This window comes from Mustela lutreola, chromosome 1 (assembly GCF_030435805.1).
Source record: "Mustela lutreola isolate mMusLut2 chromosome 1, mMusLut2.pri, whole genome shotgun sequence".
NCBI lineage: Eukaryota > Metazoa > Chordata > Mammalia > Carnivora > Mustelidae > Mustela > Mustela lutreola.
Window position 1 is genome coordinate 188,092,489 of NC_081290.1, and position 23,477 is coordinate 188,115,965.

The window sequence follows — 23,477 nt, forward strand, 5'->3', positions numbered from 1 at the left end:
GTGACGTCTAGGGGATCAGCAGCAGAGTGGACTCCACAGGGGCTGGGGTGGAGAGAAGGCGCCAGAGTCACCAGCGGATAAACCCCAACCGAAGCCATGGGGTTGGCCTCAAGCCCCCAGACAGCTTGGGAAGTGTCAGGTGAAGGAGGCAGAGAGAAGAACCCTGAGAAATATCAGAATTTAAGGAGACAGAGTTTAGAACTCAGACCACGAAGAAAGAGAACAGAAGAAAACAGCACCACGGGAGGAAAGAGAGCATTTCCAGAAGGCGTGGTCAGCTAGATGGGACGATGGGGACAGGTCAAGCAGAGCACGAGCTAAACCTCCCTGTCGCATTTGGTGACAGGAGTAGGTCACAGGTGACCTCAACAGAGTGATCGGTGAAGTTGATTCCAGTGCTATGAATGCAATAAAAACAGAAAATGATGACAATGTTTCAAAAAGTCTGCCTCTACAAGAAAGAGGAGGAGCAATGACGAGGGATGTGTGGGAAGTCAGAGAAGGGTGCATGTTTGTTCGTGTACGAGAGACGCTGGTGTTCCAGTGGTGCACAGACAGTGGATCCAGACAGGGAGGGGGGCTTGTAAGTTGTAGCAGAGAAAGTTGCTTGCTGATGGTGAGATTAAGTCCTGGCAGGAAACAGAAGAGATGGTCCCCCATTCGCAGGGACAGGAAGGACCCAGGAAAAGCTCATACACAGATATGTGGAGTCAGTGTGGGGGAGGAAGAAGTCTGTTGAAGGCACTGTGGGGGAAGGGCCACTGCCATCTCATGGTGCCAGAGGTGGGATGGATGGGGGTGGGTGGGTGGGTGAAGTATTGAGGAAGTTCAAGGATGGTAAAGGAGGCTGGAGACAGCTTCTTGGAGAAATGGAAAGAGAACTACCTAGGGAACTGGAGAAGGGCTGAGGAGAGTGCCGCTGAAGGCCAGGTGAAAGGCCAGGGGGCTCAGTGCTTTGTGTACACGTGTGTGTGGGTGCACACGCGCATGTGTGTGTGCATGTGTGTGTGTGCGTGCATGCATGGATGTGCATGCTTGTATGTGTGGCCGGAGGCACTCGTCATCCCAGACTGAGAAATGAGCAAAGGAGACTGCTGTATTGATCCAGGGTTTAGAATCTGTCCAGGTCATGAGACACAAGCAATGCAGCAAAGGACAGGAGGATATTGCAAAAGGATGGGCTGAATTGCTTAATTCTATGTGTAAAATTGGCTGGCTGGGTCATGGGGTGCCCAAACATTTGGTTAAAATATTATTCTGGGTGTGCCTGTGAGGGTGTTTTTGGATGAGAGTAACATTTGAATGGGTAGTGTGAGTGTAGCAGATTGCCCTCCCCAGTGAGGGTGGGCCTCATCCAATCAGTTGAAGGCCTGAGTGGAGCATAAAGACTGACCCTCCCAAAAGCAGAGGAAAACTCCTCCTACCTGACAGCCTTCAAGTGGGGCAAGGGTTCATTCCTGCTTTCAGACTAGAACTGAAACATCAACTCTCCCTGGGTCTGGATCCTGTTCGCTTTCAGGTCAGAACTACACCAGTGTCTCTTCCTGGTCTCCAGCTCACTGGCTGTAGGTTTGGGGACTTCTCAGGCTCTGTAACTGCATCACACAATGTCTTATAAATCTCTTACATAAATATAGATACAGACATATAGATATAACTGTCTATTGGTTCCGTCTTTCTGTTCCACTAATACAGTGGATAGATGGTGGACCAGAGAATTTAAACTGGGTGGGAAAGGAAATGAGGACAGGGAAGTGACAGAAATCAAGGGACTCTCAAAGAGGGAAGGGGAAAAAAATCACTTACTCGGAAAGAAGAAATGGCAAGAGAGAGAACTCAGTTAATGGGAAGTTGTGGTCAAAGCACAGAGGCAGGAGTTCCGAGGAGGGGGCGATTCTGGACAGTAAGGTCCGGATGTTACAGTGAGGGGGGCTGCCGAAGGGCGAGCAAAAATAAAGGCCAATGTATATGTGAAGAGAAGTGAGGAAGGAGGGGCCAGGATTTGGGATGAGTCTCCCACACGGGCCCCTGAGTTTCCAGCACCTGGGAAGCCTTGGCATGAGGACAAAAACAGACGTACTTTGCATCCATGTAGGAAGAAGAGTCCCCGATCCTGTGATGAGCCGCGGGGATCTGGGGGCTCTTGCTACTGTGGCAACAGAGGATGGCATGAGCGAGAGCTTTGGTGGGCTACGGCTGGCCGCATCATTACAATATTTCCCTGGCAGTTTGGACTGGCACAGGAGAGAGATAGGAAAGATGCTGAGGAAGTGTGGAGGGAGGAAGACAGACTTTCTAGAAGGACTCAGCCATAGCCTAGACTGGTCAGGACTCAACCCTCACCTACTTAGTAACCAAGAGTCTGGACCAAAGTGTCCTCCAGGCTCCAGAGATTTACAGAGAGGTTGGAAGACCTGTCCTCAGCCTGGGAGTCTGTGGATCCTGAGTGCATCACGAACGTGCTGTGGGAAGGGTCATTTAACTCTCTACATCTCTGACGTCCCTTCACCGTGACATCATTCATTTACTCCTTAATTCATTCTACAAATAATGCACGGACCATGTGATACATTCAAGCACTTCACCGGGGACTGGAACTGGAGACTGACGCAGCTCTCCAGGGGGAGACGGGAGACGGGAATCAATGAGTCCTTGGAAGTCCTGTCGCCAGGCAGGGGTCAAGATGGCCAGGCCCATCCAGGAGAAGGGCCCTCTTCTCTGGTCCCTCCCACTCTGGCTGCTGGGCTGTGTGGCTGTGTGGCTTCCCCCACAGACGGCTCCGTCACTTTGGGAAGGCTTTGAACCTGCACAACCTTGAGCTCCCTGCCTTTCCCAGAGCCCAGAGGAGAAACTCTGCCCAGAAGGAAGTGGCCGGTTGGGGGAGAAGGGGAGTAGAATGACGAAGGTTTGTAAATAACAAGGTTTCGATCTCAGGGACCCGGGCCTGTCTAGCGCTGTTGCTGTGGCCCTCTGGGATGTCCAGCCTGCCCCAGGCCCCGTCTCTTCATCACCCACCCCCCATCCCTCCCTGGTCCCCTGGCTGAGCCCCTTTTCCTGCTCTCCCCGGGCAACTCCAGCTTGGGTCACCCTTGCTGGCATCCATGTCTCTTTCCTCTTCCCCTGTCCCTGACTTCCCCTGCTCCCTCGGTCTCTCTCCATCTGTGCTACCTTCCCTCCCTTCACAGTCTCGAACTCCTGCCTCTCTGTCCTCCCTTTCGTCCCTCTTTCAAATCAAATCAACAAGTATTTATTGAGTCTGACCTCTCTCCCCTCTCTCCCTCTCTCCCCTCCCTGACCCTGCTTCTCCTTGGCCTCTACTCCCACCCACATCTGCTGCCCTGTGGTCGGTCCCACTCAGCCGGGAGCCCCCCCGCGGGAGGCTGTCAGCAGCAGGGCCCGGGGGGATGAGGAGTGAGATATGTCCCTCGCGCACGCTGGAAACCAAGCCAGCGTCCCCGCTCTCCCCCGGCTTCTTCCTGCAGGCAGCCCAGGGAGCGCACATTATTTAGAGAAATTATTTAGCATTCTGCTTCTGTCATTCCTTGCCATGGCGCCGGGCCCTGATATGTGATAAAAATATCAACGTTAAATCGACTCTGACAACTGCTGTTTACTTGCAGTGTCACTAGAGCCTAGAGCCGGGGGCAGAGATGACAGCTCCTGCAGGACCCGAGGCTCCACTGCGAGGCTCCAGCAGCAGTGGGGGCAGCTCGGAAGCCTCTCCAACTCCCCAGACGGGCGGGCCTAGCTGGGAGAAAGACCAGGAAGGACGGCTGGGGAGGGGGGGGCAGGGATGCACGGCTGCCTGCACACCATGCCACAGCCCTCCAACTCCCAGTCCTTCCCATTCTGCCCAAGCTTCCCACCCTGGTGAGGGTTCATTTCATCAGCCGTAGAAAAATGCCAATAAAGAACCAATAGAATCTTTTCAGCAAGCACGGTGCTGCACGAGCGGTCGAGCGCATGATATCTTCTTCAAGTTCCACCTCAGTCCTGGTGGAAGGAAGTTATGACCCTGTATTCCAGATTTTAACACTGAGGCTGGGAGATGTCACGTAGTTTTCCTGAGAGCACACAGGGAACAAGCATGGAGCCTGGGCTAGGACCTGGGTCCATCCGATGCGAGCCCAGGCACTGCAACGTAACGTGCTAGCTGAGGGCATCCGGGTGCAGTGATCGGAATCCAATGTGGGGCACTGACCAAAAGATGACCATCCTCTGAAAGCCGGTGAAAATGGATCCCTCTCCCCAGTGTGTGGCCGCCAAATTGGCGTGAACATATTCAACCTACCTGGATGGAGGTGCGAGCAGAAACTACTCGAGCTGTGTAAAGGATGCCGGACTAGTGTTAGTCCGGACTAGGTTAGACCTTTGTACTTTCCTGGTCTTCCCCTTTGCATCACTCCCAGGGCTAAGCAAGGATCCACAGACAACTGGAAGAGAGAGGGAGCATAGAACTTCAGGGAGTGAGGGGGCAGAACACCAAGGACAGCAGGAGGAAGGAAGCACAGAATCAGAGCTGGAACCCAAGACAGAGAGCGCTCTGTCTTCACAGGACACTCACATGACCAACATCACTCTCAGGGGTCTCTCTTCTTGGGAAGAGAAGCCATGTCCCCTCCTCCTTTTGAACTAGCAAAAGGCGAAGCACATAACGGACCACACAGATGTGTGCTGGTTGGGTTCTCTCTATTAAGGGCACAGAGTGGAAGGTGGTAACAGCCGCTGTAGGCACCTCAAGGATGATGGTCCTGAGTAAGGTCTCACCTGGTCCTTGTGAAAAGGACTTAGGGGCTCCAGGCTGCATAGACTCAGCATGGTGAAGGGGTCACCAGCCAAGCTAGCAGGTGTGGGTTGCTTTCATGGAGGCAAAGGGTCCAAAATGAAGGAGGTGATAGTCTCATCTGTCTCTGCAGGGAAAGCCCTCCCTGGGACCTGGGTTCAGTGGTGAGTGCTTTAGAGAGATTTAGAGCAGGGTGACCAGGATGCAGATGGGCTTCAAATGATGGTAGAGAGATATTGAAGGAATTGGCTGTCTTTAGCCTATAGAAGACTTGCAAGGACATAGGATCCGATATTTAAAGAGTTGTTAAGAGAATGAACTTGACCATTAGGCCCATTAAGTGTGGAATCCATTCTGTTGTTGGGGAAAGGAATGGGTGAGGTTGCCCAAAGCCGTAGGTGACCAGCAATGGCACTCTGACCACCCACATGGCAGCCCCATGGCGGAGGAGAATTCACAAAAAGGGCTGATGGAAGGACACTGGAGAAGCTCTGTCATAGCAGTAGTGAGCTTCCTGTCTCTGGGGATATGCAAGGAAAGACTGGCCGAGGGCTTGGGGGAGAAAGGGTGCGGCAGAAAGGGCCTGAATATTAGAAAATAAGTCCATGCCTTTCAGCTCAGAGCATCCTGGTTTCTAGGCCTCCAGCAGGACCAGAGGGGAGAGGAACAATTATTCCACGCACATGCCTGGGCCCAGAGCAGGGTTCGTCCAAGTCGTCCTCCTCTTCTCGAAGAGTGGAGGATTTCGACACTAGCCAGCCCCTCACCACGACGACCTGTGTCAGTCACTCGCCATGCTGTGGGAGACCCAGGTGACCCTGGGGTACGACTACCCCATTAGCCTTCCACCCCTGTGTGGGATAAGGCCTCCAGATGGACGAATGAAAATCACCCAAATTGAGTTCAATTGAGCAGAAGAAAGGAGGATGGATCCCATTAATTATCCCCAGGCTGACCTCATGCATCATCCCAAACACAGAGCAGGGCCACTTCCAACAGACAATAGCAATTAGTGGTGTGGAACTTGGATGTTGTCAAAATAAAGATCCATGCTCTGCTCACAGAGCGTGAGATGACAAGATGGCCCCAGGTTGGCCCAGCAAGACTGTCTCTGCACGTCTGGAGGGAGGGCATGGACTGCAAAGCCGGACAGAGCCAGGCTTCTCTGCTCACTGGCTGTATGACCTTGAACCCGTGACATGGCTTCTCTGAGCCTCTAGCTCCTCAGCCATGAAACAGGTTGAAAGGAGCCCACTTGATCGGCTTATTGAGAGGATTTCATGAGCTACCATGTGGCATTGCCATGGACACTCTCTGCGACCTTGGGAAAGTCATTGCTTTCATAAGGCCCGAGTCTCACTCCATAAAATGAGGGCATCTGTCCATAGATGGCTAAGGATCTTCAAGTTCTGAAGTCTTGCCCTCGATGATTTATAAACTTTCAGCCAAGTCTGGAGTGGGCCAAAAAAGCCACCAGTCCCTGCAACGTGAGGCCTGTCTCCCTCCCTCAAGTCTGAACTCACTCTCTTAGAGTAAGGGTCTCCAGCTTGCCTCCCCTTCCAACCCCTCCCCGTAAGCAAACCCAGACACAACTCTCCAGACATCCATCAATGTCGTAAGATCTAGAAGTCACTAACTTTTGATTTATGAAGAACTTTGTTGTCCCCTGCCAGGTGCCCTCTACCTCTGCCCTGCGCAAAAGACAGCCCAATCCTTGGAAGATAAAAAGCTACTAATTTTTTCCCTCTCCACTCCAGTATTGATTAGGAGAGTACACGGCTATTGGTGTTTTATCGACAGGCAGCTATCTCTCTTGCCTGGGGTAGATGGCTTTTAATAAGATAGAGAGAAAGAGAAAAACTCTGCTGGGTCATAGACTCAGAGGCAGGGAAGCCCAGGTTGGGGGTGGGTTGGGCAGCTGGACGATCTGGGTTATAGTTCTGCATTTCTGGGACAGGTTCTCAAGGGCCACAGCTGCCCATCTCCAGCCTAGCCCAGCCAGAATGTGAGCGGAGGCCAGGGGATCGACACATCTCCCCAAGATGGGCACTCTCAGCTGACCCCAGACCCCGAGCATTGGACATCACCAATTCCCTCCCCCAATCCTAACGCCCCCTTCTCCCCACTGCGTGTGACCCAGCTCCTACAGCTGTGGTCTCCCCTTGGACCCTGACCTGGCCCACTCCTCTGTCCAGACCAGTTAGGGAGCCTGTCCTCAGCTCTAAGCTGCTTCGAGGACTCAGGGACACAGGGGGCCACAGACTATATGGGACACCCTGGGGAACACAAGTACCTAACAAGTCACCGGGCAGACATCACAGAGTCAAGGATCTCTCCTCTGCTTCCCTTCTCCAACCCAACTATGTCCCTCGACCTACCCATTCCTTCTCTTTTCAGGAAATCTTGTGAACCCAATCTACACTGTAGGCACAGTGCTAGATACTGAATTATAAAAATAAATCAGACACAGTTCCTGCCCCAAGGAACTTACAGTTGGTGGGAGTCAGAACTCTGTGGCATACAGAACTAGGGACACAGAGTCCCAAAGGTGCTATGGGAAGGGCCATCAGAGGACACAGTGGGCACTGCCACCTCCTTCTGAGAACTGGACACCAGATGGGGTGTCCCTTATCCAATCCATCAACACATCTGGAGACAGATTTTCTCTGCTAGGGGCTGTTTGGATTTGGACCTCTGTGGAAGTTAGAGAATGACCCAGATGATAGATCTGAGCCCCCACACAGCTCTAACCCTAGGAGTCCCAGCCCAGTGCACCAAGCCTCCCAAAGCGCTTCACCTTGCCCTTGACTTTCTTTCCTCTGAGCCGTAGGTATGGTAACCTGTAGCTTCACCATTTCTCCCCCGGGGTCCCTGGCTTGGAGAAGGAGGCAGGGAGCAGGGTCCCAAGGAATATCCCACGGCTCCCTCCGGGACTGCCTCCCTCCAACTGCCAGATAGGGCAGGTGTCAGCTCAGGAGTCCAAAAATCACCAATTCCCCTCCCCCCACCTGAGGATGAGATTTGTTCCAGAGCCTCCCTCCTGGAATGTACTCCATCAAGGAAGGGGCCTGTTTGAGGGATCACTGCGGCTCAGAGAGGAATTTATAGGATTAATCTTTAATACTCGCCAGCATCAGTAATTTGCTTATTAAAAGAAGAAATAATGAAATAACAAGCTGATTCCATACCACTGGGTGAGGTTCCCTCCTTCCAAACACAAATGTTCCTACACACACACACACACACACACCAGCTGTTCTAGAAAAACCTGTGGCAGCAGCAAGGAGCACCAGCACCCTTGATCTCAAAGAACAAAGGTGGGGTTGGTGGGGATAAGAGAAGGGGAGGATGCTTCTTTAGGCTTCAAAGACAACGGTTTACAACCGATGGACAAAACCAAATTAAGCAATTCTAGAGCCCCAAAATAGAGTTTGGGAAGGACAGAATCTCCCAGTGCTACTGACAATAAATATTAAATAAGTTAAAAGCCACCCAAAATGATAAAAAATTGAACTGAATTGAATGTTGTCATATAGATCGATTTGGATATAACAGGAGTGTAAGCTGTACTCCAAAGACTTGAAAACCTACAATGCACCATTAAGAGACCTCACTTCTGGCAGAAAAGGTTTAAATAAAGAAAGGTCACTCTCACACTCCACAAATATTTACTAGGAAGCTACTGTGTCAGACACTGAGACATAGACATGAGCAGGAGACCACCGCTGCCCTCACCTTGCTCATAGGCTAGACAGAGAAGCAGACATGGAAGAAGAAGATAGTGGATTTGGTAGACGAGTACGATGGGCTAGCCCAGGAGAAGGCAGAGCGCCAGGAAAGGAGAGAGGAGGGAACGTGCCTCTGCCAGGAGGAATCAGAGAAGCGTTAATAGACTGGGTGAGCACCAAGATGGGTCCTAAAGGGAGCTACCTCCGAACAGAGAAGGGATAAAGGCATTCTAGGCAGAGGGAACAGCATATGCAAAGGTACAGGGGTGTGAGCAAGCACGTCCCATTCGAAGAGCAGCAGACGGCTCCCCAGACTGGAGCACAGCGTGTGAGGGGCACCGACAGCAGTGAAGCCTAGAAAGGTAAGCTGGGGCATCATCACGAAGGACTCTGAATGCCAGGCTAGAAGGTTTCAATGTTATCCAACAGTAAGTGCTAAGCCAGCAAGGCTTTGAACAATGTGGTGAGTTAATTGTGTTTTAGGAAGCTGTATGGGGAGAACAAAACTTGCTGCTCCAAAGACTGTGGGGGCTCTGGAGGCAGTGAGATCCAGGAAATCCTTGGAGAGCAGCATCCGTCCACCAGGGAAAGGTAGGACCAGAGGCCCTCCTCCAAAGAGGAGTGCTTACCAGACAAGCCTCATAAGGAAATGGGTCACAATTTCAGGGGTCCCTGCAGGAAACCACCCCCTCCATTTTCATCAGTGGTATGCATCAGGTAGGGCTGGTGGGCAAGTAGACCCTCAGTGGGGAGGGGTTCAAGGTCTTGGAATAGCTCAGCTGCTGCAGAAGCTGGCCCTCACCCCTGGATAGAGGAGACCTCCACAGGAGCTCCTGCAAATATCCAAATCAGTTTTGTCTTGAGACAAGTTCGGTCATCAAAGGCCTCAAGAAGCTCATGAGACACTGTACAGGGAGAGAGGTCCTCAACCTTTGCAAATAAAATTCATGTTACACACTGATATACCTTGGTCTCAAGAATCCAGGCAATTTCCAGGGAGGGTGCAGTGAAGAGGCTAGTAAATTTTCTTCCCAAAATCTGGGACCAAATCGTCAAATACGGAGCAACCATTCGGGCTCCGAAAATCAGCCAAAGGCAGAACAAGCCACTGAGAAGACTTTGCTCATGAAAAACAACCTTGAGTAAGAAAAGGGGGCATCGCCCCTGGGATTGCCGCATCCCCGCCCCCAGCTGTGGTTCTTCCAGGGCACGGCTGACCACTAAAAACAAGAACCTTCATGCGGGAGAGGCCTGAGTGGGAACAGAAGGCCGGGAACCGACGTGGGGCTGTTGGCAGTTGAGGAAGCAATGTGCCAGGCCCAGAGCTCTGCGAGATGGAGGGGCAGTCCCAGTGGGATGATCAAGAGAGCAGCAAATCAGCCAGAAACCGAACGGGGAGCGCCCACAACCGAGAGAGCCGCGGAGCGCTGTGGGCCCACCGTGACTGGCCTCCTTTGGGTCTTCTTTTATGTGAGTCAGAAGACCTGGATGTTTCGGCTTTCTGAGGCCCAGTTTCCTCCCTCCTTAAATTGGGAGAAATCGTATCTGCCTCACCAGAGTGGTGGTAGAGTGAGGATAAAGATAGAATAAGGATAAATATTAATAACCCTAATCATTATTTTTTTAAAATGTATTTATTTTAGAGAAAGCATGAGGAAGAGAGGCAGAGGGAGAGAGAATGTCGAGCAGACTGAGCACAGAGCCTGATGCGGGGCGGAGGTCACCACCTGAACGGTGTCACTCACACCCCAAGAACTCTAATTATTAATAACTAATACCAATAATAATGTTTAGCATTGATAATATTATCGGTAAATATCATTTATATTATAAATAACGCAGCAAAGGTGGAAGGAGCCGGGAGAGCTGGGCAGGGCAGTGGGGAGAAGGAGCAGGGGAGCTCAGGGCTCCGAGGACTGCAGGACTGCGAGGGCTCCCATTGTGGGACACGTCGGGGGAGGGGGAGAGGCTAGAGGAAGGTATGACTGGAGAATCCAGGGCGGGGGTCCTATGAGGTTTGCTGTCCCGACTGCTGGGCACACAGCAGTGAGTCCTCAGGCCTAGCCTGTCGCATGAAAGCCCCAAATTAAATAACTGCAACTCCCCTTTTATTTCCTCTCTGACAGCAACTTATTGCGAAGGCTGCTGCTTCTGACATTCTAATATTCAGAGTCACATCCTGTGGGATAAACCCATCGCTGTTGTCTGAGCCAATGATTTGTGCCAGGAGAGGAGGGAGCTGGAAGGGGCAGGGAGAGGCGGGGCCTGGGGCTGCTGTCAGCAAAGGGGGAGAGGGATGAGCGCTCTGGTTCTGCTGGACCGGCCCTGGCCCCTGTCCAACAGGCGTCTGACCCTAGAGCGGGTGGGGTTGCCTGGTCATCCCTCCCCTATCCACCTGGACATTTGAGAAATGCTTTGAGCACCCACCACAGGCCGCCTGTGGCCGGCACTGGAAGGTCCCAGGCCCCATCCCTTCAGGAAGGTCACACCCACACTCCAGTCTGGGCCGGCAGCCCACAGTGTGGCCCGGCACTTCAGAGAGACACAACTCTGGGTTCTCGGTCTCCCCCCCTGCAGCTTCCCAGCGCCGTAGCTATAAGAAATGTATCCTGTAAGTCAGAATAACCACAGGGTCTACCTCTTAGTGTCATGCAGAAGATTAAACGAGAGAACACAACAGAAGCCCTAACCACCCCCTCTGCCTGGCACAGAGCAACTAAGGCTCCCGGCTGCGGTGAAACTCACGGTGTAGAACAAGATACGGCTAAGAGAGGGGCCAACGGAGTGCTGCGGCGATGCTGGGGAACGCTTGCACCCAAACCATAACATCCCGGTCAGTTGGGAGCTCCCCGTGATCCCCACAGCCCTCCCGTGGCTTCAGACACCTGTGGGGCCCTCCAGGCAGCTCGCCCTGTGGTGGGATGCATCATGGAGGTTTCTGTCCAGTCCAGCCAAGCTCCAGACAACCGAGCACATGCAGGACGGAAGTTGAGCACGCTCAGGCGGGTGGGTCACTTCCAGGGGACGGGGTGAAGCCAGGGCGGTCCGAAGCTGGAGTGTAAGGGAGCAGACTCCGTGGGATGGGAGACCAAGGGAGGACCGGTGAGAAGGCCCACCTTGCAGTCTGGGGAGGGCAGGGGGTAGGGGGCATCGCAGCTGGCAGCCTGGGGCTGATCTTGGGGGGTTGGTGGGGCAACAGAGAGATGCTGGATCCATTAAAGGACACGCGACACAGAAACTTGAGGGGATAGGTGGGGTGAGGGGCAGGGGGATGGGGCCAAGCCTAGAGTCCAGGGAAAGAGGTAGCAGAGGAACCTGGAGACAGACCTCGCGCTCCAAGTGAGGGCTTGGGGAATGCGTGAATGGAACACAGATTTGGGTCAGGCCCTCCCAGTTAGCCTTGAAAGGGGAAAAAAGAGTCTCCGCAGACCTGAAAGGAAGAACAAAAACAAGGAAGAGAAGAAGCTCTGAGAATGCCCAGAAGAGCCAGCAAGCGCTGCTCTGGCCTCTAAAATGCAGGGAGTGTGTAATCTAATAAACACGGCAACAAAGCGTTTGTCACCAAGCTAATTTTATTAGAACAGATCTCAAATGGCTAATTTCCTTTTACTAATGAGCAAATTAGTTGAATCTCTGATCTGCTTTTAAGGCACTTATACTAATAAAACATGAACGACAGTGAAATTTGTTGTGAGGTGTAGTGACACGTGCACTTGGGTTGGAGGGAACCTCCAGGCCGGGAGGCTTTGTTCTAATGGGGCCTGGTCACTGTCTGGTCCATGCAGGCCAGCTCGGAGCCCAGCCCGACCCCAGGGAGGCCGGGGATCAGGTGGTCTGCTCCCCGCCTGCCCCACCTCCTGGCCTTGGTGTGTCGTATGTACAGAGAAGGTTCTAAGACAGTTTGGCCCTCTGGTGATCCAGGCTGGCTCCCACCAAAGCTGAAACCCTTTCTGCTGAACCATCTTTCCCAGGGCCGATGTTGGGGCTCCTGACTCCAGCTCTTCAAGTCAGTTTTGCAGAAGCGAGGGGAATGGGAAGAACAAGGGCCAACTTCTTCCCGAGGCAGAGGGGCTTTGGCTGGGCTCTGACTAGGACCAATGTTTGCAGCCAGCAGCCAGGGCAGGTCTGGGAGGGCAGAGCTCAGAGGAGGAGCTGGGGGAGAGGAAGGGCCCCTGGTAATCAGAGCCCAGGGATGCTGCCTCCTGCCTAAAGGATGGGCTGAGAGTGTGGGTAGAGGGCATCTGCTCTGAGCTGAGAGGAGGGTCTGCCACGGGCTTTGGAGCAATTCTGGCTGTTGGCAGAGGGAGAAAGCCTGGGGAAAATGGTCCTGTAGCAAGACCAGGGACAAGGGCTATCAGGTGGGTCCCACGCACTTGAAAAGTACAGGACATTCACCTATTTCAACTTGGCTTTGCACGGAAGGGGGAGAAATTCCTATGAATGCGATCCAGGACCAAGAAGACCCTGGCCCAACCCATGCCCTAGCAGTTACTTTTTGCCAACGGGGCTTAAGAGACCTGGGGGGCTGGGGCAATGGGCAGCAGCTGTCTAGCTGCCCCAATAGGGAGCCTGACTGAAAGACCCCCGAAAATGCCAACGAAAGGACGAAAACTTCCTCCAGTTCCAAGCCCAGCTCAGCCACACACATTCGGATCCCAGCTCACCAGTGAGTTATTGGGGGCATAATTCAAGCCCAGTTACTCAGTCTCTCTGTCCCTCAGTTATTTGTCTTGAAAAGGGAGACATTCATGCTTCCATATTTGAACTAGCATGTGGGCTCAGTGAGGAAAGGAGCCAGGCAAGTGGCAAGACTCCAACCAAGGAGCGTCCCTTTGTGTCTGCAGGCCGAGTTGTGGAAACTGCAGCCCTTCTTGGCCATGCAGAAAGTACAAGGATGGTATTGAGTTGGCAGAGATAACGAGGGGCAGGGGACTCCCAGGTCACAGCCTTGGACGTCTACGCAACTGAACTGCTGAATGAAACAGGCTGCCTCAAGAGAAGGGGGGGGTCTCATTGCTGAGCCATCAAGTCTTTGGTGGCCCTGAGGAGCCTTGACCCCTGCTGGGGACACCCTTGCAAGTTGCCCTTGTCCAGAATCTGCCAGGAGTCACATGTACCACAGGTGCTCTCCTGCTTAATCTGGCCCTCCTCTAAATGCCCCCTCAAAGTCTCCCGTCCTATAATCTTCATCTACGGGGGAGGCAGCTTTGATCCCCACATATAGTCTAAACCTCTGCAAAGTCCTCAAGTAGCCTTCCTGAGTAGGAGGTTTGAGGCCGGGAGAGAACAGACCCTGATCCAGGAGTTCCGATGTGGGACAGGCCCAAGGTTTGCAACACAATCCATGGACACTTCCCTCTGCGGGTCCACAGCTCTGCTCTGCAGGGGAAGCCATAGCCATGGCCCTCATCGGGGCCCCCGGCATCTCTCCCCGTGCCCAGTTATTCCCACCTGTCCGCGCCCCTCCTTCTGCCCGCACCGTCCCCAGGGCCACCGCTCTGATGTGCTGCGGCTCATTCATTATTCAGACATTTCCTCAGTTCAGAGGCCCGGGGGCCGGAGGGTAGGCAGTCTGCATGCTCTTGCCTCTCCCGGGCTGTATTGAGAATGCAGATGCGCCAGGCTGGGGTTCAGGATGTGGCCAAAACGCAGCCCTAGGTCTGGGGGCATCCTCGGGCTTTATGCTCTAGGCCTGCATCCTTTCATGGGGAGCCCTGAGGGCCAGGGCTTTCACCCCCACCCTGGGGAGCCACAGTGGAAAGCAGGTGGAATCTGACCCAGGGGCAGGCTCTTTACAAGCGGCAAGTGATGAGACCTGACTATTCCAGAGCAGCACTAGAGTCACCTGACCATGAGCTTGGGAGCCAAAGGCAGCACAAAAGCCTGGGCAAGCCCCTGGGCAGAGGGACAGAGAGCCCCCCTGAGGAGGGGCCAAGACACCCGCCAAAACGAAAGCCAGCGGGGGTGCCCTGACCCCTGCTTTGGCTGTGCGGGAGGTGGGCTAGGAGGGCAGAGGTCTCTCTCACCTGGATCATGGGTCCTGTGATGTGCATCCAAAAGCTGTCATTGCTCTGCTCCTCCCGTCTCGGGCTTCTGGCTGCACAGTCCTCTTTTCTGAAGTTTCCCTCCCAGGGTGGGCCGATCAGCAACTTAGCCTTCAGTTACTTGAATAAAAACAAGGGCTGAAAGAAGAGAGAGAGAGAGATAGGGTCACATTGCCTGGTCCTAAATATGTCTTTTCCCTTTGCCTATCCTGGATCCACCTCCAGCACAGCTTAGATCCACGACTCTCCCTCCTCCCCCAGCATCAAAACTGGAATCTTCTGTATACATCTGTACTTCCCTGAGTCTAGTATTGGATCCCTAGGCTGGCCAAAGGAGAGGGAGTCAGCGTTGCTCCTCACTGGCAGGAGAGTGTTAACGGGGACCCGCCCCCACCCCTCACTGCCCTAAACAGAGATTGAAGATGGGCACACCCAGCAGGGACGGTTTCCTCTTTTCTGTCTCTATGCCTGGCTCTGCAGAATCAGCCTGGAGCACATGGTGAAGGCGGTCTTGGTCATTTCCCTCCACAAAGCCCCATTTTGGAGACAACCAAAGGGGACCTCAAAGAAGAAGTCTCTCTATGAGGCCACTGAAGGCAGAGAGGGAGGGAAAACAAGAAGCCAGGGAGAACTGCCCTTCTGGGGCTCTAAAGAGTAGGCTTCTTCATAGAAATCTGAGGATCCTGTTGAGCACCCAGAAAGTGAGGCTGGCCAGGGAGCAGACAAGCTCTCGAAAGTGTGGCTTGTTCATTGCCTTCTACAGCCACATTGCTTTTTGAAACCCAGCCCCCAGGCCTGCATTCCTTCCCTGTACCCCCCGCAATAGCTCCTGGGGAGGGGACCAGCCTGAGCACGGAGGACGGCACGAGAGTTTCAGACTCTGGCCAGAAGCCAGCCCGCCCAAGGCTTTGTGCAGGACCTAGAGATCTGGAGTCTTCCATGAAGCAGGTGTGGGACACCCTCAACTGGGTCTCCCAACGCCTCCGGCCTCCGAGCTCCGGGCATCTGAAGTTTAATAAAGGGCTTTATCCAGAAGTAATATGATTAGTGCAGTCCAGTGTAGCCCCAGGTCCCACCTGAAGCTGTAACTACCCTCACTCACATTGTTCCTTGCCAGGAACTCCCTCCTTCTACCTGTACCCCTCTTCTCCTTCTCAAATACTCCTTGTCTTTAAGAACAGACTCAAGCACCACATGGTCCCACGCGACTCTTCCTTCTGCTCCAACTCCTGGTCCATCTCTTTCCATCAGCCCAAAACATGTACTTGGCACTTGGCCATATACAACTTGGCAATTCATTCATTTTTCCTCCGATGTTTCTCTCATTTTTCATATATATCTTTCATATATGCCTTGTCTCCCCAGCTAGGCTTACAGAGGAGAGTCGCATCTTTATCTCCTCTGCGCTTTCCCTGGGCACACCCTACACTCCTTCACATGGCCACATCTCTAGTTCAGGCATACCCCCCCCGCCCCCACCCCCACCCCCCCACCCCACCCCCCACCCCCCACCCCCGCCAACCCCAGCAATCACGTGATTACTGCTCAGCAACATCCTGTGCAACACAGCTAAGTTAATCTTTCTAAAGCACCACTCTGATCATGACATTTGCAGCTCAAAAACCCCCAAGGCTGCCTGCTGACAATTCAATGCAGCCCAGACTCCTCTACTTGGCATTGGAGAGCCTCCATGACCCAGCTCAAGCCCCACCAAGGCTGCCTCCGTCATCCCTCTTCTACATATCCTCCATGCTTTAGTTAAACCTGATACATTAGCAGTTCCCAAGTACACTAGGATTTCTTGCCTTGGTCCCCTGCCCGGGCCACTGTGGCCACCTAGAACACCCTTTCCTCCCACCGCCATTTGTTCAGTTCCTACCCATTACTCAGGGTCCTTCTCAAATGCAAACTGCCCCTACGCAGGTCCACACCAAGGGGACGCTGCTCCCACCTCCTAACCCAGGCAGCACTCGGTGTTCAATCAGAGTCTGCTTACGGTGTTCAGTCAGGGTCTGCTTCTCATCACAGAGCGCCCTGAGCTCTCATTTATCCTCCTGCACCATTATCCTCACTCATGAGACAAGGACCACCCTGAATCTCCACAACCCAGTGAGAGGAAGTCACCAAGACTTTCCTGCGGTCTCACATCTTCCAATCTTTTCTTAAAGAGAACCCAGGAATCTAGGTAAGGATGTAGCTACTATGAAAACACACCAGCACCAGATGCAGGATGAATGTCCTGTGGGCTATAGTCAATGGGAGGGGTGCTTTTCGGTTGCTGGCTCCAAAACCCAACCCAAGCAAGGACCTCAAAGCAGACCAGCAATTGCCCATAGGAGAAAGGTCACCCATCTAGATTTTAAGCCCTCTGGGGATCCTGTTCTTGGGACTCCAGGTTTGGGGGAGATGTGGCATTCACGGTCCTGTCTACCAACATCCTTTATATGCGAGAACTAAGGGACTCCAAGAGAAGGGGGTGCAGAAGATACCCCGGTGCCCAGTGGACTACTCAGAGCCATATGTTCTAAGTGAAAATTTCCTAAGCCTAGGAGGCCAGTGTACAGCAGGACCCACAAGACACTTACTAAACCTCCGCCTTCCTCCTGCCAAGTGTTAGTTACCCGTCCATATCATTCATGTCCCACCCGCCACACACACACACACAATCAACGTGATGTGGGCAGACCACCCTACCTGAAATGAGCTAGATGACCATAAAGAAAACATGGAACAGTCAAGAACACCAAACCGGGAGTGCAAAGGCCTGGACAAGGGAGAGCCACTCTGCCAAAGCCTAGCTTCTTGGTCTAGAGCGTACACAACATTAATAGTATGGAGGACAGTACTGACCGCAGGCTCCCTGCAAAGCACTCTACACGTTCATCATCTCACCTGCCAACAGTGGACGGGCCCTGCCCAGGCACTGGAACCTCTGAACTATAGCCCCTGTTATGCACTAACAGCACCTTCTCAGCCCAGGCTCCCTTACCTTACAATGCCAGGCGCTGACTTCAGCCACTGTGGTCTCTTCCTGCCCTCCCATCCTGGGTACCCCTGACTGCCTGAAGTCTCAGGCTGCCTCAGGAGTGGTTTGAGAATCACAGGAAGGACCGTGGAGGTGCAGAATGGCCTGGGGAACATAAAGAATGACCATGGGAGCTCTAACAGGAGGAAATGGAAAAGATTTGCCTCGGCTCAGCCTCCGGTGAGACATTGCAGAGCCCTGGTTGGCTGGGCCAGCCTTCTCCTAAGGGCCTGGGGCCACCTGCATGCTCTCTGATCATAGCTGGCTTGTAGCTGTTTCTGTGTGGGTTGGAAACGGTGGGCTTTTTGTAGTTTGGAGTTTAAGATATTCAGACCCCTCCCTCTACTCTTTTCCTTATTAAACTTTCCCTTGCTCCACTTATGTAATATCCAAAAATCAATCGCTTATTTTACTGTCTGTTTAGAAATGAAAGTGGGACTTAGTGGGGGAGCCTGCAAGCCAGGAGGCAGCCCCAGGCTGAGCCAGAGGCACTAGGAGGGAAAAGGCCCAGGCAGCTGGCTTCTAAGTTCAGCTGTAAAGGAGCTGAGTGTTTGGGGTCTCCAAGGGCCTCGGGGCTAGAAAAGACACCAGAGCTGAACTCTCAGTTGACGAGGCCACTCCCTCCCTTCCTCTGCTCTCCTTCACCCCAAACAGGGCCTGGAGCACCAAGCCCTCTTGAGGCCACAGCTCAACCAATGGCACAGGGCGAGATCATCCAGTTCCAGCAGTAGCTCCAACTTCCGTGCAGACAGCTCACACAGTCCTGAAATAGTCCCATGGTGCCTGGCTTCCAAAAAGCCTCTGTGGCTAGGTATGGTCAGGTCTAGAGATCCAAGAGGGGAGGCCCTTAGAAAATTCCCCAAAGCAGCAAATAAAAACATCCTGGACATAGTAAAAAGATCAGCGGTTGGCAGCAGTTGGGAGGGAGAGAGGGAGGAATGAATGGGGGAGCATAGGAGATGTTCAGGGCAGTGAAATCACGGTGTGATACTGGAATGACAGGTACATGACACTATACATTTGTCAAAACCCATAGGATATACAAAGCCGGGAGGGAACCCTACTGTGAACCATGAACTTTCATCAATAATAATGTATCAATATTATCTCCTCCACTCTAACCAACGTGCCATACTTAGGCAAGACGGTAATAATGTAACTGTGAGGGGGAGGGCGGAGGGGATACATGGGAACGCTCTGTGTTTTCAATTCAGTCTTTCTGTAAGTCTAAAACTGCTCTAAAAAATTAAGTCTATTAATCAAAAAATAACAGCCAAGCTGCAATCAACCCAAAGCAGGTGAATATGGGGCACGCATACCATGGAAGCCTGCGCAGCAACCACAGTAATGAGTGACTGACAAGACGCATAGCACAAGAGCACACACACACACACACACACACACACACAGAGTCCTCAGTTCAAGCTATGGAAACACTGACTTGCTGTATGACCTCAGGCAATCACTGCAATGTTTGGGCCCCAGGGTGGCCCCATGTGGACCTTCTCTCCCAAGCCCCTCTCACTGCCTCACTCTTGTCTAAAACAGCAAGGAGAGGGGCGCCGACGTGGCTCTGTCAGTCATTAAGTATCTGCCTTCCGCTCAGCTTGTGATCCCAGGGTCCTGGGATCAAGCTCCCTGCTCAGCGGGAAGCCTGCTTCTTCCTCTCCCACTAGCCTTGCTTCTCCCTCTCCCACTCCCCCTGCTTGTGTTCCCTCTCTCACTGTGTCTCTCTCTGTCAAATAAATAAATAAAATCTTAATAAAATAAAATAAAACAGCAAGGATGAGATGAAGCTAAATTTGATCCCTCTTTTGTCCCTAAGAAGGAATAGGTCTCCCCAGCCCCTAGCTGCTTGGCAGCCCTATGGCTCCCCCCTCCCTGCCAAGCATGTAGGGTTTCTCCTCTGGTGGGAATGAGCCAGGGCCCAGCTCTGTGGGACCATGAGCGCATGCACCAACAGCAGCAGCCACCTTCCCTGTCCCGCAAGGCTCCAGCCTCTCTGGAGCTCCTCAACTTCCCCTCCTGTCCTGGCTCTCCTTCTGCTCTCCTGACTTATCCATACATCACCAAGAATGCAATACCCTTAAAAAAAAAAAAAAAAAAAAAAAAAAAAAAAAACACCATTTTGCTCTGAACTAACAGAGTCAGGCCTCATTGTTCCCAATATCACCAAGCAATTTCTGAGCTAGGGGAGTGCTGAATTGGAGCAGGAAGACGGGCAATTGGTCAGGGTCAGCTGACATGGTGGGGAGTGGGGGTTGAGAGCTCTAGGGAGGTGGGATAAAGGGCTCAGCTGCGAATCAGTAAAGAAGGATGCTGGGTCTCCAGAGGTGCAAGCAGAAATGACATCCTAATATTTCTATCTCTTCTCTTCTGATCTAACTCACCATGCTCAACCATGTAACTTCTGGAATGTACCTTCTTTTTTTGTTTGTTTGTTTGTTTTTGTTTTTTTTTTTAAAGATTTTTATTTATTTATTTGACAGAGAGAGATCACAAGCAGGCAGAGAAGCAGGCAGAGAGAGAGGAGGAAGCAGGCTCCCTGCTGAGCGGAGAGCCCGATATGGGGCTTAATCCCAGGACCCTGGGATCATGACCTGAGCTGAAGGCAGAGGCTTTAACCCACTGAGCCATCCAGGCGCCCCTGGAATGTACCTTCTTTACCAACTGACAAAATCGCTTTTAAATAATGCCAACCTGCCTAATAGCTCCACCCTCATTCAACAGCAAAAATTCCAGCCAAAGAGAGTTTGAGTTCTGGAGATCCAGAACCCAGAAAACATCGTCCCGTCTCTACCTGCCTGAGGAGCGGCCGACTGTCCTCTAAGGAAGGGTCCCCAGGACCCTCCTCCAGGAAGACCCCTAGGGGAAGACCCCTCCAGGAAGACCGTCTGAGAGAATGATTTGTCCCCTGAGCTGCACCATGAGCTTTGGCTCTGACACAAAGCTAGCCCCTCTTGCATTCACTTAGCTCCTAGACACGTGATACAAAGACAGCACTAACATTTCAGTTCTGCAAGTTAACGACCTACTGCTCTTATAAATCATATTTGTGAAAAAGGGGCCATATTTATTTAGTTCTCTATTTTCCAGTCCTGCCTGCTATTCCAGGCAACTCGTCATAGGGCCCTCCCCCATGGGGAGTGAACAGAAAACTCTGGTGGCTGTACAGTTCCAGAAACAGAATTGTTGGTTGACTGACACCAGTTAGCCAAAGGGATATCAAAAGACTCTGAAGAGAAAGAAATGCATTTCCACAGTCCCAGAACAGAGCTGTCCAGGAGAACTCTCTGTGATGGTGTGGTCGTTCCGTGTCTGAGCCATCCAGTACCTAGCCACTGAACATACAGGGCCACTGAGCACTTGAACTATGGCCAGTATGACCGAGAAACTGAATTTGACATTTTTATTAATTTTAAAGAGTCACGATGGCTGATGGATACCCAACTGGACAGTATGGTTCTAGATAGGGGCATCTCTGGAGATGGGGCTCATAGCGACACGAACGTGGTAGTTCCCATGGAGAGTGTGGGGCCACAGCACAGTGCAGCAATAAAAAGCATGCACTCTGGGGCAACACTGTCTTGGGTTCAAATCCCATCTCATGCTAGTAGCTAGTTATTTAACTCTCTGCACTTCTGCTCCTCATCTGAATAACAAGAATAACGGCCGGAGGATGGCTACGAGGGTCAAATGAGTTCGTACGTTGAAGCAGTTTCTCCTGTATCGCGAATATTCGGTAAGTATTGTTGCTATGACAGGCACGCAGTAGGCATTAAAAAGGGGCTGTTGAATTTGAATGTGCGTCTACAAAAGAATATTCAGTAATATTTATTGGACACTCACCAAATGTCAAGCACTGTGCTAAGAACCTGACAATAACCCTGAGAGCAAAGTGTGATTATCAACATGTTAAAGGTGAGAAACTGAAGCTCACAGAGAGAAGTGCCCAGCTTCCGGATGACACTGTGTTTGATTCCAGAATCTCTGCCCAGTCTGTTTCCTTGTCTACACAATGAGCATGAGAATAGTATCTGTAGCCAAGTTTGGCAAGAAGAGAAATAAGATAATGCATATGGCCAGTGCTTTATATAACACGATGGTTTCCAACTGGGGACGATTTGCCCACCAGGAATGTCGAACATCTGGCAATGTCTGGAGACATTTGGGTTGTCGCAACTGGGAGAGAGGGTTTGCTACTAGTATCTAGCGGGTAGAGATCAGGGGTGATGCTAAATACTGCACAGACCACAGGAAACCCCCCACCACAAAGAATTATCTGGCCCCAAATGTCAAGAGTGCTGAGGCTGAGGAATGCTGGGCTAGCCCCTCACAGAGTGTGTTCGACATGTGCTCGCAATGAGAGAGAGAAGGGAACTGAATCCACAAATTTCAAAAGGTACAGCTTTTGTGCAAAGCCCAGGACAGTGGTGCCATAGCAGGGCAGGAGGCTCCGGGAAAGTATTTATCACATCACAGAGAGCTTCCACTTGCCACACGAAAGAACAGTGTGTCCGGCACTGTGGGAAAGATGCTTGAGAAACAGAGTGCCCGCTCTCTAGACACTTGTGATGAAACTGCACCAGTGTGAGGAAAGGAAAGAGGGTGGAGGAGGCTGGGAGCTGAACTGCTCAAGACGACCAGGAGGGGGTAGGGTGTGGGGAGGCAGTGAAACCCCTCTATCCCACCCCATCATTTCACAGCTGAGACGTGCAGAGGGCAGCAGAAGGGCCCAGAGCCAGAGGCAATGTGGACAAAAGGCATGGAGTTCCTGCAGAGGCCGATCACTCCCTGCATCCCAGCTTTCCTACAAACCAAGCATGAATGATACAACTTATTGCTTTGTTGGACTACAGATCGCCCAATCTCCAACCGAACACCATCATCAATGTCACCACCGTTTTCTGGGCACTCACTAGGTGCTACGCGTGGCAAAGCGAAATGTCATTTAGTCTCGTGACAACCCCATTTTACAGGTAAGGTAACCAAGTCTACTCTGTCCACTGATTCTAGAGCTACAGCCCTCATTCACCATGTGGGTTCTCCTGGTATCAGACAGGAACCCGAATAATGGATAAAATGGGCCCAAGTCACATTCTACCCCTCCACTTGACTGCCCTTGCCATGCCCTGACACACTGCAGAAATCGGAAAGGTCTCCCAGGTCCCAGGACAGCACCAGGCATCCAGGGTTGAGATGGGAGGGGTGCTTCCTTGAGTCCCATGGGTGAAAGCCATAGTCCCAACTTCCTCTGCCTGCACACAGGCCCTGTGCTTGTCACCTAGAACCCGATTAGGGGGCGGGAGACAGCACACGGCTGAAGAAGTGTGGGACTCAACTGGACCTTATGGGTCTTTGGGGCTCACACCTCATGTGCTTAGCAATCAGGAGATGGGGAGACAGAACAGAGAGGGCTTTGTCAACTCCATGCGCTCATGGTGGAACTTGAGGGAAGGGGAGGAATCCTCCGGACAGACTTGGAGAGAGAAGCGAGGAAAAGGCATTCCCAGCAGAGGGACTTGTGTGAACAAAGACAGTAGCGAGCAAGGTAGCTGAAGTGGGGGAAGGATGCCTGACTTGGTCAGAGCAGGGGGACAAGATGGGTCCTCCTTGGGAGGGAAACATACAAAGAGGGGCGAGGCAATGGGCGTCCAAGAGCATCCTCTAGATGGGGGTAGATTAGTGTTCGCAATGCTTCAAAAGGGATTTGCAAGGGAATTATTTATGGTGGTAACAAGCAAGCACTCATTTAGCTTATATCCCACATTATACAAACACGGCATTGAGCTTTGCAAGAGAAGGCCCTAATGCCACTCTAAATTAAATTCATCAGTGTCTTAATTAAGATCTATATTTAGTTCTTAATTAAAGGGGAGAGAAAAATCCACGATGTT

The 23,477-nt window shown here is 52.2% G+C and overlaps 1 long non-coding RNA gene across 1 annotated transcript in view; it reads right to left on the reverse strand.

Annotated features, from left to right (window-relative positions):
* The window catches only part of LOC131820338 (uncharacterized), a 121,167-nt gene that overhangs the window by 78,310 nt on the left and 19,380 nt on the right, over positions 1–23,477 (reverse strand). Inside the window, exon 2 of the long non-coding RNA XR_009349592.1 lies at positions 14,538–14,693. This is a non-coding gene — a long non-coding RNA (uncharacterized LOC131820338). The remainder of the gene's footprint in view (positions 1–14,537; positions 14,694–23,477) is intronic.